We start from the raw sequence: 10,121 nt of genomic DNA on the forward strand, positions 1-10,121 counted from the left end.
GTGGCGGTGGCAAGATCGGGCGACCGCCGCCCCTTTGTCCCTTCCCCAACAGCGGCTGTTGCGCTTCCGCTTCCAGACGGAATGCTGGCGGTGGAGCTGCTGGCGGGGAGGCGAGCTACCTGCATAAAGACGCCGCCGAGGGCATGGCAGAATATATCCCGGCTTGAAGTGGCAGCGCTGGGGACTGCTCAGAGACTCATCAGAGCCGCGGGCTGGAGCTGTGCAAAAAGTCTGCTTGGGCTGGGGGGGGGGGGAAGGGAGGGAAGCCTGGGACAGCCATGCTTCCCTCCCTCCCACCCCCGCCCGAGCAGGCTTCTTGCACAGCTCCAGCCCGCGGCTCCAATGAAAATCCACAGTCCGAAGTGCTGCCACTTCCAGGTGGGATATATTATGCCTCGCCCACGCCGCCGCCGTTGCACCCAGATGGAAAGGGAGCCTTCACGCCCCCCTTTACGGAGCCTCGCGCCCCCCCAGGGGGGCGCGCCCCACTATTTGAGAACCGCTGACTTAAGCTAACTTGCCATGTGCACAGTGGGTTTCACACAAAAAGCAATCTGTCCTTGTATTTTACAATAGCAATAGCACTTAGACTTATATACCACTTTGCCGTGCTTTACAGCTCCCTTTAAGCTGTTTACAGAGTCAGCTTATTGTCCCCAACAGTTTAGGTCCTCATTTTACCCACCTCGGAAGGATGGAAAGCTGACCCACCTTTTTCAATTATCTGGCCTGGCTCAAACATAGTTCCATCTTATTCCTCTTGACAGTCTTTTTTAAATCAGTAATTTTAATCTGGGTATTTTAATTTCTAATTTCATTATTATTATTTTATGTATTGTAATGGTTGTTACCTCCTCCGTGTAATATATATATGTGCTTTTATTTATTGTACGCCGCCCCGAGTCCCTTGTGGAGAGGGAGCGGCTAACAAATCAAATAAATTGAATTGAATTGAATTGAGTCAACCTTGGTCCTGGTGAGATTCAAACTGCCAAATTGCAGGCAGCTGGCAGTCAGCAGAAATACCCTGCAGTACTGCACTCTAACCACTGTGCCTCCAAGGCTCATGCCACAATGATACAATTCACCAAATGGATTGTTATAGAGCCATTTTGATACTGAAGTATGGCATCAGGCTATCGACTGAGAGATGGTGATTCTGGTCCCACCTTGGCACAAAGCCACTTGGTTGGCCTTGGGCTAATCACTCTCTCTCTCTCAGCCCTAGGAAAGCAAACCACTTCTGAAAATCTTGGCAATAAAATGTCAGAAACTTGTCTAGGTAAGCATTAGGAATCCACACTGACTCAATAGCAAAGAGAGAGAGAAAATCTTCTGAAATTTTTCATGAAAGATATTTTCATTTCTTACAATTTTAGACTTTGACTGGTCTTTCTTCCACAACTGAGATGGCTCACAGATGTCACAAAATGTTTTCCACTAGAGCTCCAGTATTTCACTCCCACTGCTCCACTTCCCAATTCCAAATAATGGGATTATAGTCTATGTATTGAAGCGGAAGTGAAGCAGCCATGAAGCAGAGAGCAAAATGATTCTCTGGAAAATGCTGAGAAGCCGAGAGTGAGATAAGAAATTAAAATACAAGATGAAGTGTACAACAGTATTTGTGCTAAGTCTCAAACTAGTCTGCTGCTCTCAAATATGGTAGAGGGTGAAGTATAGTAGTAGATGGCCACCTATCAGATCCATCAGCTCTGTTCATGGAATGCCCAAAATATCAACAGATCTTATCCTGGTCTACAAAATACTTTGTGCTGGTCTTAACAGCGATCATAGTTATGACTGCTATCTTACCTTTTTTGACCACACTCTGCAGACATCCTGTAAATATTCAACATTATTTATTTATTTATTTATTTATTTATTTATTTATTTATTTATTTATTTATTTATTTATTTATTTATTTATCCATTTTATATGCCGCACCCTCTCCACCAAGGGACTCGGGGCGGCGTACAATTTACTACATAACAAATAAATAACAAGGAGGAGATATACAAAAATAAATAAATAATCAATTAATTAAAAACAGCAAAAAGCAATTAAAAACACTTAAAACACCCAGAGTCAAACCTTATTATCCAGAGGGATTAGAATAGCTATAATTCAGGCCAGGCCGGCTAGTTGGAACAGGTGGGTCTTGAGTTTCGTGCGGAAGGAGCGGAGATCGGTTATTGTCCTAATATCGGGGTGGAGGTCATTCCAGAGGGCTGGGCCCATCACAGACCATTAAACCATGATTCAGTGTAACGTTTGGATGCAGCTGTGATGCTTTTGAAAGAATATATTGTGGATTTAATCTGTGCCTTATTCTGTTTCTTTTGCAGGAGAAGCTGCTGTGTAATCACTGTTTTTGTGATGTTTGGAAACACAGTGAGTTGTTCTGAGGCTTCACCTTCCTCTCCTACTCCCCAAGATAACTTGAGGTTTTTACTAAGTGGACCAACAACCACTTGAGCTGCAGGATTTACATCCTAGTAGTGCTGAGCTACTTTCTTATTCCCCTGCTTTCTTTCACTCTTCAGTGTCAATTGGTATTTCCAGGAAGGAGTGCCATTTGAAGACAGTACTGATTTGTACTTGAGATTGGTATCTTGGCTTACAATCAGCGTGATATTTCTGGTGTTTCCAGAAGTTTCAGCTTTGGAAGTATGGTGAGATGATCAGATTCCTGCTCAGCTCAGCAATAGAGGTTGACTTTGATTTTGTGATGGCTGCTTTCAAAACTACTGCATTGAAAAACGTGTTGTTAGAAAATAATGGGGTAAAATTATGTGTGATGTGTAATAGTTCAGAGAAGGTGGTCTCTCTTTTCCCTGCAAACACAGAATGACTCTGCTATTGTCATGCATGAATGACATGATAAGATGTTCCCTGGAATGTCTTCTCCATACCTGCTGCTAACATAATATTCTAATATTGTTTAAAGTGGGAACTTTGGAAAAAGTTGCATTTAGCAAGGATGGGTCGCAAATGCAGACTTTTCTTTCATTTTGTTTGAATTTGCTAGTGAATTTTGAATCTTCTTCATAGCCTTTGAATGTTTCTACCGTATTTAAAATTGTCATAGGTTAAAAACAAATGGGTTCTCCTAGTTTCTGAAAGCTGGTGCAGCGAAGGATTGGGAGTTTAAAATGGGAGCTGTGAATAGCTAGAAACTCCCCTGGTAATCTTAGGCAACAAGCTGTCTCTCAGCTGTAGCTCCCTGGGTGTTGGCAAAGAGGGTTGTGGGATGGGGTGGAGGAGTCGGGTGGAGTGGGGTGGGCAAAGGGAATTAAAGATGTCCTGTGCTTCATGATGTCATCATGCAAGTGAAGGAACATGATCTGTATCCTTTGTGAAATGACATCATGCTGCATATGACATATTGTTGCATGCACTGGATGTCTCTGATCAACCCATCATCTCAACATTATATTAGCTTACAAACCCAGGTTGTGCCTGCAGACAGCTTTGTGGGTCTCAACACAAGAAACATTTTACAGACAAGAAATAATAGGAAAACACAATAAGTTATACAAGAATTTTGTCAAGGGAACTGTAAACTAAATGGAGTGAAGAATTAGTGGCACAGGGATATACTTGTCAGTGGTTCTCTTATTTACACTTATTTGAAAGAGTTCAAGTAGACAAAAGAATTTATAGTTTTGGACATGGTAAGACTGAGTCTCAAACAGAACTGCACCCAAATTAGCTTAGTAAAACATATAAGTGTTTATTGGCATTTGAAACAGATGAAAACAAATGAAAGAATTATGATAAAGTGGGCAAAAATGTTGGATGTAATACACAAATGGAATGATGGGGAAATACATTGCTGAAAGTTTTGAAATTTACCTTATGTTATAATCTTAAAATGATTTTTTATAAAATGATGTACCATAAGTATATGTACCGTTGAGATATCTATCTATCTATCTATCTATCTATCTATCTATCTATCTATCTATCTATCTATCATCTGTTTTTCTATTTTTCTTTCTTTCTTTCTTTCTTTCTTTCTTTCTTTCTTTCTTTCTTTCAAATTTATGTTTTATTATGTTTAGTGGATGTGTAAAAAATCTAGAAAATTCTGGATCCAAACCCATACACTGATTCAGCGGATTTTCAAGATTAATATACAATTGAAACCAGAGGTTTTTTTGAGGGGGATTGATGGACAAAAGTTATGGAATGTTGTTGTTGTACAGTATAATTGCAGTGAGATTTTTGTATGCACAAAAATGGAAATATATGGCATTATCCCAATGGAAGGATGGTTGATGAAAATCATAGAACTCTCCAAGACAGCTAAATCGACTTATTTGGTCAGGCAAAGTATATATGTTTGTTGCTAACTGGAACCTTTATAGAATTTTTTGTGTAAAACAGAAAAAATTGAACTTATGATTTATGGTTTGAATGATTAGACAGAACGGATTACAGAAAGGAGAGAGTTATGTTGTAATCATACAGAAAGAGGTAGAGTGATCATTGTTCTTGTAACTACTGTAAAGAAGATTGGAGGTTACTACTTTGTATGTTTTTTTTTCCTATTCTATTTTTGTTTTACCTTTTTTCCCTTGCAGTTTAACTTTTTCTTCAATTTATTTCTTTTTCTTTTCTTTATCTTACTTTGTATCAGTTTGTATTTATTTTCATTTTTCTTTTTAAAAAATCTTTAATAAAATTATAATATTACCACAGCTACATCAAATAGATCTAACATTAAACATATTTATTCATCTATTTTTTTCTCTCTCTTTTTTTTCCTGTTCTGTATTTTATCTTTGGTGATAAAAGAAAAATAAACGTGTTTTTTTTAAAAAACCTGCAAGATCAATTAGCAGTAAGTGAGAATTTATATTAGCTGCATTACTAAACAATGCCCTCCAAATATACACTGGCTAAGGAATTAAAATATTATGAATTTGGTAGTTTGGATAAGTTGTGAGAGATCAGCATCTATTTTATCAAATAGCAAAAAAGAGAAAAAAATCTTAGGGCAGTTTCTTGGGGGGAAATATTTTATTTCCTTGAGGCTGATTATTTCTTTATCCAACTTCATAAGACCCTTGGCTGTAGAAAAATAATCTCTGGAGAAATCTCTCTCTCTCTATAAGTGTGTGTGTGTGTGTGTGTGTGTGTGTGTGTGTGTGTGTGTGTGTGTGTGTTTATGTTCCAGCATAACTCTGGAATGCCTAGAGTAATTTCAACCAAACTTGATACACAGATGACTTACTCTCTGGAAAAAAATGCTGGGGGGGGGGGGGAAGACACCCCTAACACCCTTTGGGCTGTGTATTGTGTCTTAAATGACTTCTACTGTACTGCCGTAAAATGGCTTCTACAGTACAGTGCAGTGGAGTTGCCATGGTAACGGCTTCACAGTACTCCCCAAGGGGGCTCCCTCTAGTAAGGAGAAAAATCCAACATTAGAAATTACATTTGGTCCGGACATTTCCCCCCTATAAATAAATACCCAGGCAAGGCCAGGTTATCACCTAGTAATTTATAAATGGTTCTGCATCACATAATGCTCCAGAAGATAAGGAGGAAGTAAATATATAATATGAGTTAAGGGAATGTCTTCTAAGAGATCCTGCAAATACAATCCTTACCTGTTCAGTTAATAAATGGACACCAACTTGGTTAGTGTGTGTATGTTCATTTAAACAAATAATATTAAGAAACATTACATTGGCTATTTCTACCATGAACCTATCTCTCCCCATTGTTTTTAATTATGTGTAGCTGATTAACTCCGGGACTGTCCACAGGAGAGAGTAAAAAAAAAAAGTCAACATGTTACACAACCATGCAATAAAAGCCTTTTTTATATGCATTGTGACTAATTAAATCAAAACAGTCTAACTATCCAAATCCTTGTCAGGACAGAAGTTCAAGAGACAGACATAAAGCTTACTCCTTGCTTTCACCTGCACAAAAAACTTTTCTGACTGAGATCACACATTGCATGAAGGTATGATTTAAAAATTGCTATTTTGAAGTGGTTCACATTCAATAAAATTGTAAACCAATTAAAAACAATTCTGCTACGGCTGGGTATCAAGCATGAAATTGGTCATGGAAATATGCATCTAATATTAGTCCTTTAAACTCAAAATGTCTACTCAGAAGGACAGGTAGTTCTTGTTTAGCGACTGCCTCATTTAGTGACCATTCAAATTTACAGTGGTGATGTGACCAACCCTCGCATTTACAATCTTTGCGGTTTTGTAAAGCAAAACATGGTTGAAATTAGATCGTAAGAACATATGTGGTTTCTCTTAATGAAGTCCATATTCTTCAGATAAATGTTGTGTGATCCAATGATCACTGAAAGGAAACTAAGATGATGATGAGAGTTGGCTTCATGCCCTTCTCCTTTATTTCTATCCTCATCCTTGTCTTATTCCTTCTTTATCAAACCAGAGTTGCAAACTGAAATAATATAGATTTAGTGCAGCGGTGTCAAACTTGCTGCTCGTGGGCTGGATGCATCAAGTACTGCCTCTGCCCCCACCCGATTTAGCAAAGGGAAAAAAGTCCCGATATGTCACATGATGCCACTGTGATACTTCTAGGTTGACAACACTGATTTATTGTATACAATAGCATACACATAGATAAGCCCAAGAGAAGGGAAATTAAACATTCACATAAAAGAAAGCATGTCTTCAATTCTTTTTGAATTTGATCATTAATTCCAGTGGTATGGAAGATCAAATAGCTATCTGGATTACCTTAAAAAGAAAAAAAAGTGGGTTAACTACCCAAAAATTCATTGGGTCCCTCTCTGCCAATTCTGACTCTTTAAGAAGGTCATCTTCATACTTGGAAAACTGACTTTATAGTGGAGAATTTCATCTTCAATATATGCTTATAGATCACAGTTAGCTATTTATTTATAAAACTATATGAAATATGCAGCAAGATAAGATGTTTTGTAAATATGCTTTTGCAAGTTTATATACAGAGGCCATAAGCATCATAACTACATGCTTTAATATGTTTTTTGTTTTCCATACTTTTTCTTCTTTAAAGTAGTGAATGTCTTCAGTGTACTTAGATCTGTGCAAATGTGCCGATGATTGTGCAATTTAAGCAGGATTTAAAATGAATATCATGTTTCCAATTAACATGCCATCTTATTAAGATTGAAAACATAGCAATTATGAACACATATTATAATCTGGAATAAAGTATTACTTTGATTACTCACAACTTTTGGACTGTTGTGCCTTTATGTTCCAATTTTCAGCCTTCTGATTTTGAATGTTTAATTACCATCTTTAAATTTATTTACATCTCTTGAATGTTTACTAATTGCTCAATATAACATACAGTAAGTAGCCGATTCAAAATCATTACAGACCAGCCACCAAAGGCTGCCACAACAGATGTGAACATCAAGTGTTACTGAATGTCAAACAGTTGCCTTTAATTGTGGTTTGTTGTTACATCTGAATTTGTTTCAGGTTAGTTATAATGTGCTACATCATTCTGCCCACAAGGCACAATGACAGAACTGGTACAAAACAGAACCATATGTGGAGCTAAATGATTCTTTGGAGATCCACCATTACCACCACCAGGATATGAGTCTCTACACTTCACATTCCTGACCCCATGGAGTAGAATGTAGGGAACCACACTCAAAATGTCTGAGGTGAATCCTCAGTTAAATGACTTATTATGGACAGGGTAGATTCAGGCCTCAGGATTCCCTTTCAAATTCAGGAGAGATGAATATGCAATAAGGCCCCTTAAGACTGTTTGCTGGTCTGATGTATTTCCCAGACTTGTAGAAAGCCAGTTGTCTGTGTTGACTTGCCAACATAGTAATATCTTCTGCTTTCAGGACATGCCTGCTCAACCACTGACAGGAAATTTGGCATTACACACCATTCAGGTCTAGATCACAGACAGTCCTGACTTAGCTCTGATATTATGGTGTCTGAATTTTACAGTGTAAGTCATGGGGAGAAACTACTTTTCATCAAGACACTATTTTGGCATTACTTTGGTGACGATATAATTAGTAGTCTAGTCCAGAACAGGTACAAAGAATTCAATTTAGTAGCTACAATTTGAGGCTGTCCCCGGAATACACTAAAGTCTAATGAAAGGCTCACTGGGCAACTGATCAGGCCACTGAGAGTTCTGGCTTTGACTTCAATTAAGAATAATCTTGCCCAAAGTGATGGAATTAATTATAGACGAAAGAAGCGCTTGGAGTTTATTTAGTGACTCACTGTTTTTCACAGTTTTTCTGGCTGTGACAATCCCATCTTTCTGAATGGTGCTTCTGTTCTACTCATTTTGCAACATGTTTATTTGAAAATATGGGCAAGATGAATTTAGCAAAAGAGGATTTGGCCTACAAATAATATATTAATATAATAAATGTACAGACAAGATTACAGGCCACTACAGTTCAATCCACACAACATTTAAAAATCTCATTGATTTCAACAGCATTAAGTTCAAATACTACAAGATATTGGCTTCAGGATCAGGTCAACCATATTTCAAGTTTGCTTGTGAGTATTTTACCAATTTAGCATCTCAGAGAGCATTAGGATTTATGCTGGCTTTACTGGTAAAATGTTTACTTCATTTGATGTAGACTTGGGACTTTTAGTGAAAAGTAATAAGGTAACTGTCAGGACTGGAAGCCATCTTTTGCATTGGACCTTCAGTCCAGCCACATTTAATGCTGTGGGAAATTGGGAGGAGGATCATTTGGAGTGGGATAGATATAGTCAAAATAACATTCCTTTCTCAGAGAGTCAAGGTCGTCTTGCCCTGCACCCGGAGCAGCGTAACTGGGAGGAATCTCCAGTTGGGATAGTGCCTGATTGGACCATGTGATGGATATGTGGGTGCTGGGCAGGGATTTGAACTTTTGTTTGGGTGGGGAAAACCTGGAAACTTTCAGATTCGGGTTTTCTCAGATGTGCCAATGTGACATCTCTAATAAAATGGAACTTTGAGGAACGTCAAGCCTCAAAGTCTTCTTTCGTTAGGGGTGTTACTTGGAACTCTGACATACAATGGACCCTAAAGTCCACTGAATGAAGAAAATTGAAAATGTATGGTTGGACTGGTAAGTCTCAAGTACCAGATAGTTTATACTCCTCATGGAAGAGATTCTCTACTCTTTCCCTTTGGAAATCCTTTTATTTTTCAAAGGCCCTCACAAGCAACCCTTTGGAGGAGTATTTGGGAGGCCAAGAAGGGTTACAGGTGGCATGGAAAAACATCGATACCTCTCTCCCATCCCCCATGCTCTTGAACAGCTGAGGTGAGGTGAAGATCCACTTTCAGCTATCATATAAACTTGAGTTATTTGACTAACGAACTAAAGGAAATCCCAAATTTGAAGCAATCACTGACTAAGCCCCTCTGCAAATTATTGTGATCCATGCTTGCTACAGCAATGGCTCATTTCAGAGAATGGATCTGATGACATTTAGGTTAGGTATAGTTCACTTAACCTCCTTGATATTCAGAATAGCTTATTTATCATCTCTGTTTCATTTTATACCAGTGCTGGGTTCTCCATCCAGTTGCAACTGGTACGGTTGCAATGGGGCCCGGTGTCCTTCACTCCATTACATGCACACACGCACAGCGTGCACATACGCCTTACCATCCAGCAATGCCTCTGCGAGCGTCCACAACGCTCCAGCTGCTCGGCGGAGCATCGTGCAGGCTCTGTACATGCCATGCGCATAAGCACCAAAGGGTTTAAATACAGGTAAGGAGCGCGAGCGGGCGGGCGGGCCCTCCGGAGCACCGGAACAGAATGATACCCGGTGCTCTGGGCAGGCTCCGGTACGCCTGTACGCCTGCAACCCACCACTGTTTTATACTCACAAAAAACCTGTGAATTACAATAAACAGAGATGTAACTGGCTGAGGCCACCTGGTCCAAAGCAGTCCATTGAGCCTGACAGCAGATTAGAGATTTCAGCCTAGTTGGAGATTTCAACCTTCCATTCACTACATTATGTCACAGTCTTAAATACTACCACGAAGCATATAAGTATAGGCTGAGCTGTAACTTGAAAGTACATTCTATGACTGTTCCAGGTATAGGTAAAGTTAAAGG

The 10,121-nt window shown here is 39.0% G+C and overlaps 1 protein-coding gene across 1 annotated transcript in view; it reads left to right on the forward strand.

Annotated features, from left to right (window-relative positions):
• The window catches only part of MYLK4 (myosin light chain kinase family member 4), a 118,816-nt gene extending 115,567 nt beyond the window's left edge, over positions 1-3,249 (forward strand). The window contains exon 15 of the mRNA XM_081951858.1: positions 2,350-3,249. The gene's annotated coding sequence lies outside the window, so the exon portion shown is untranslated. The remainder of the gene's footprint in view (positions 1-2,349) is intronic.
• Positions 3,250-10,121: the final 6,872 nt, after the last annotated feature.

Source organism: Natrix helvetica (genome assembly GCF_964273705.1).
Source record: "Natrix helvetica genome assembly, chromosome: 4".
Classification (NCBI taxonomy): domain Eukaryota; kingdom Metazoa; phylum Chordata; class Lepidosauria; order Squamata; family Natricidae; genus Natrix; species Natrix helvetica.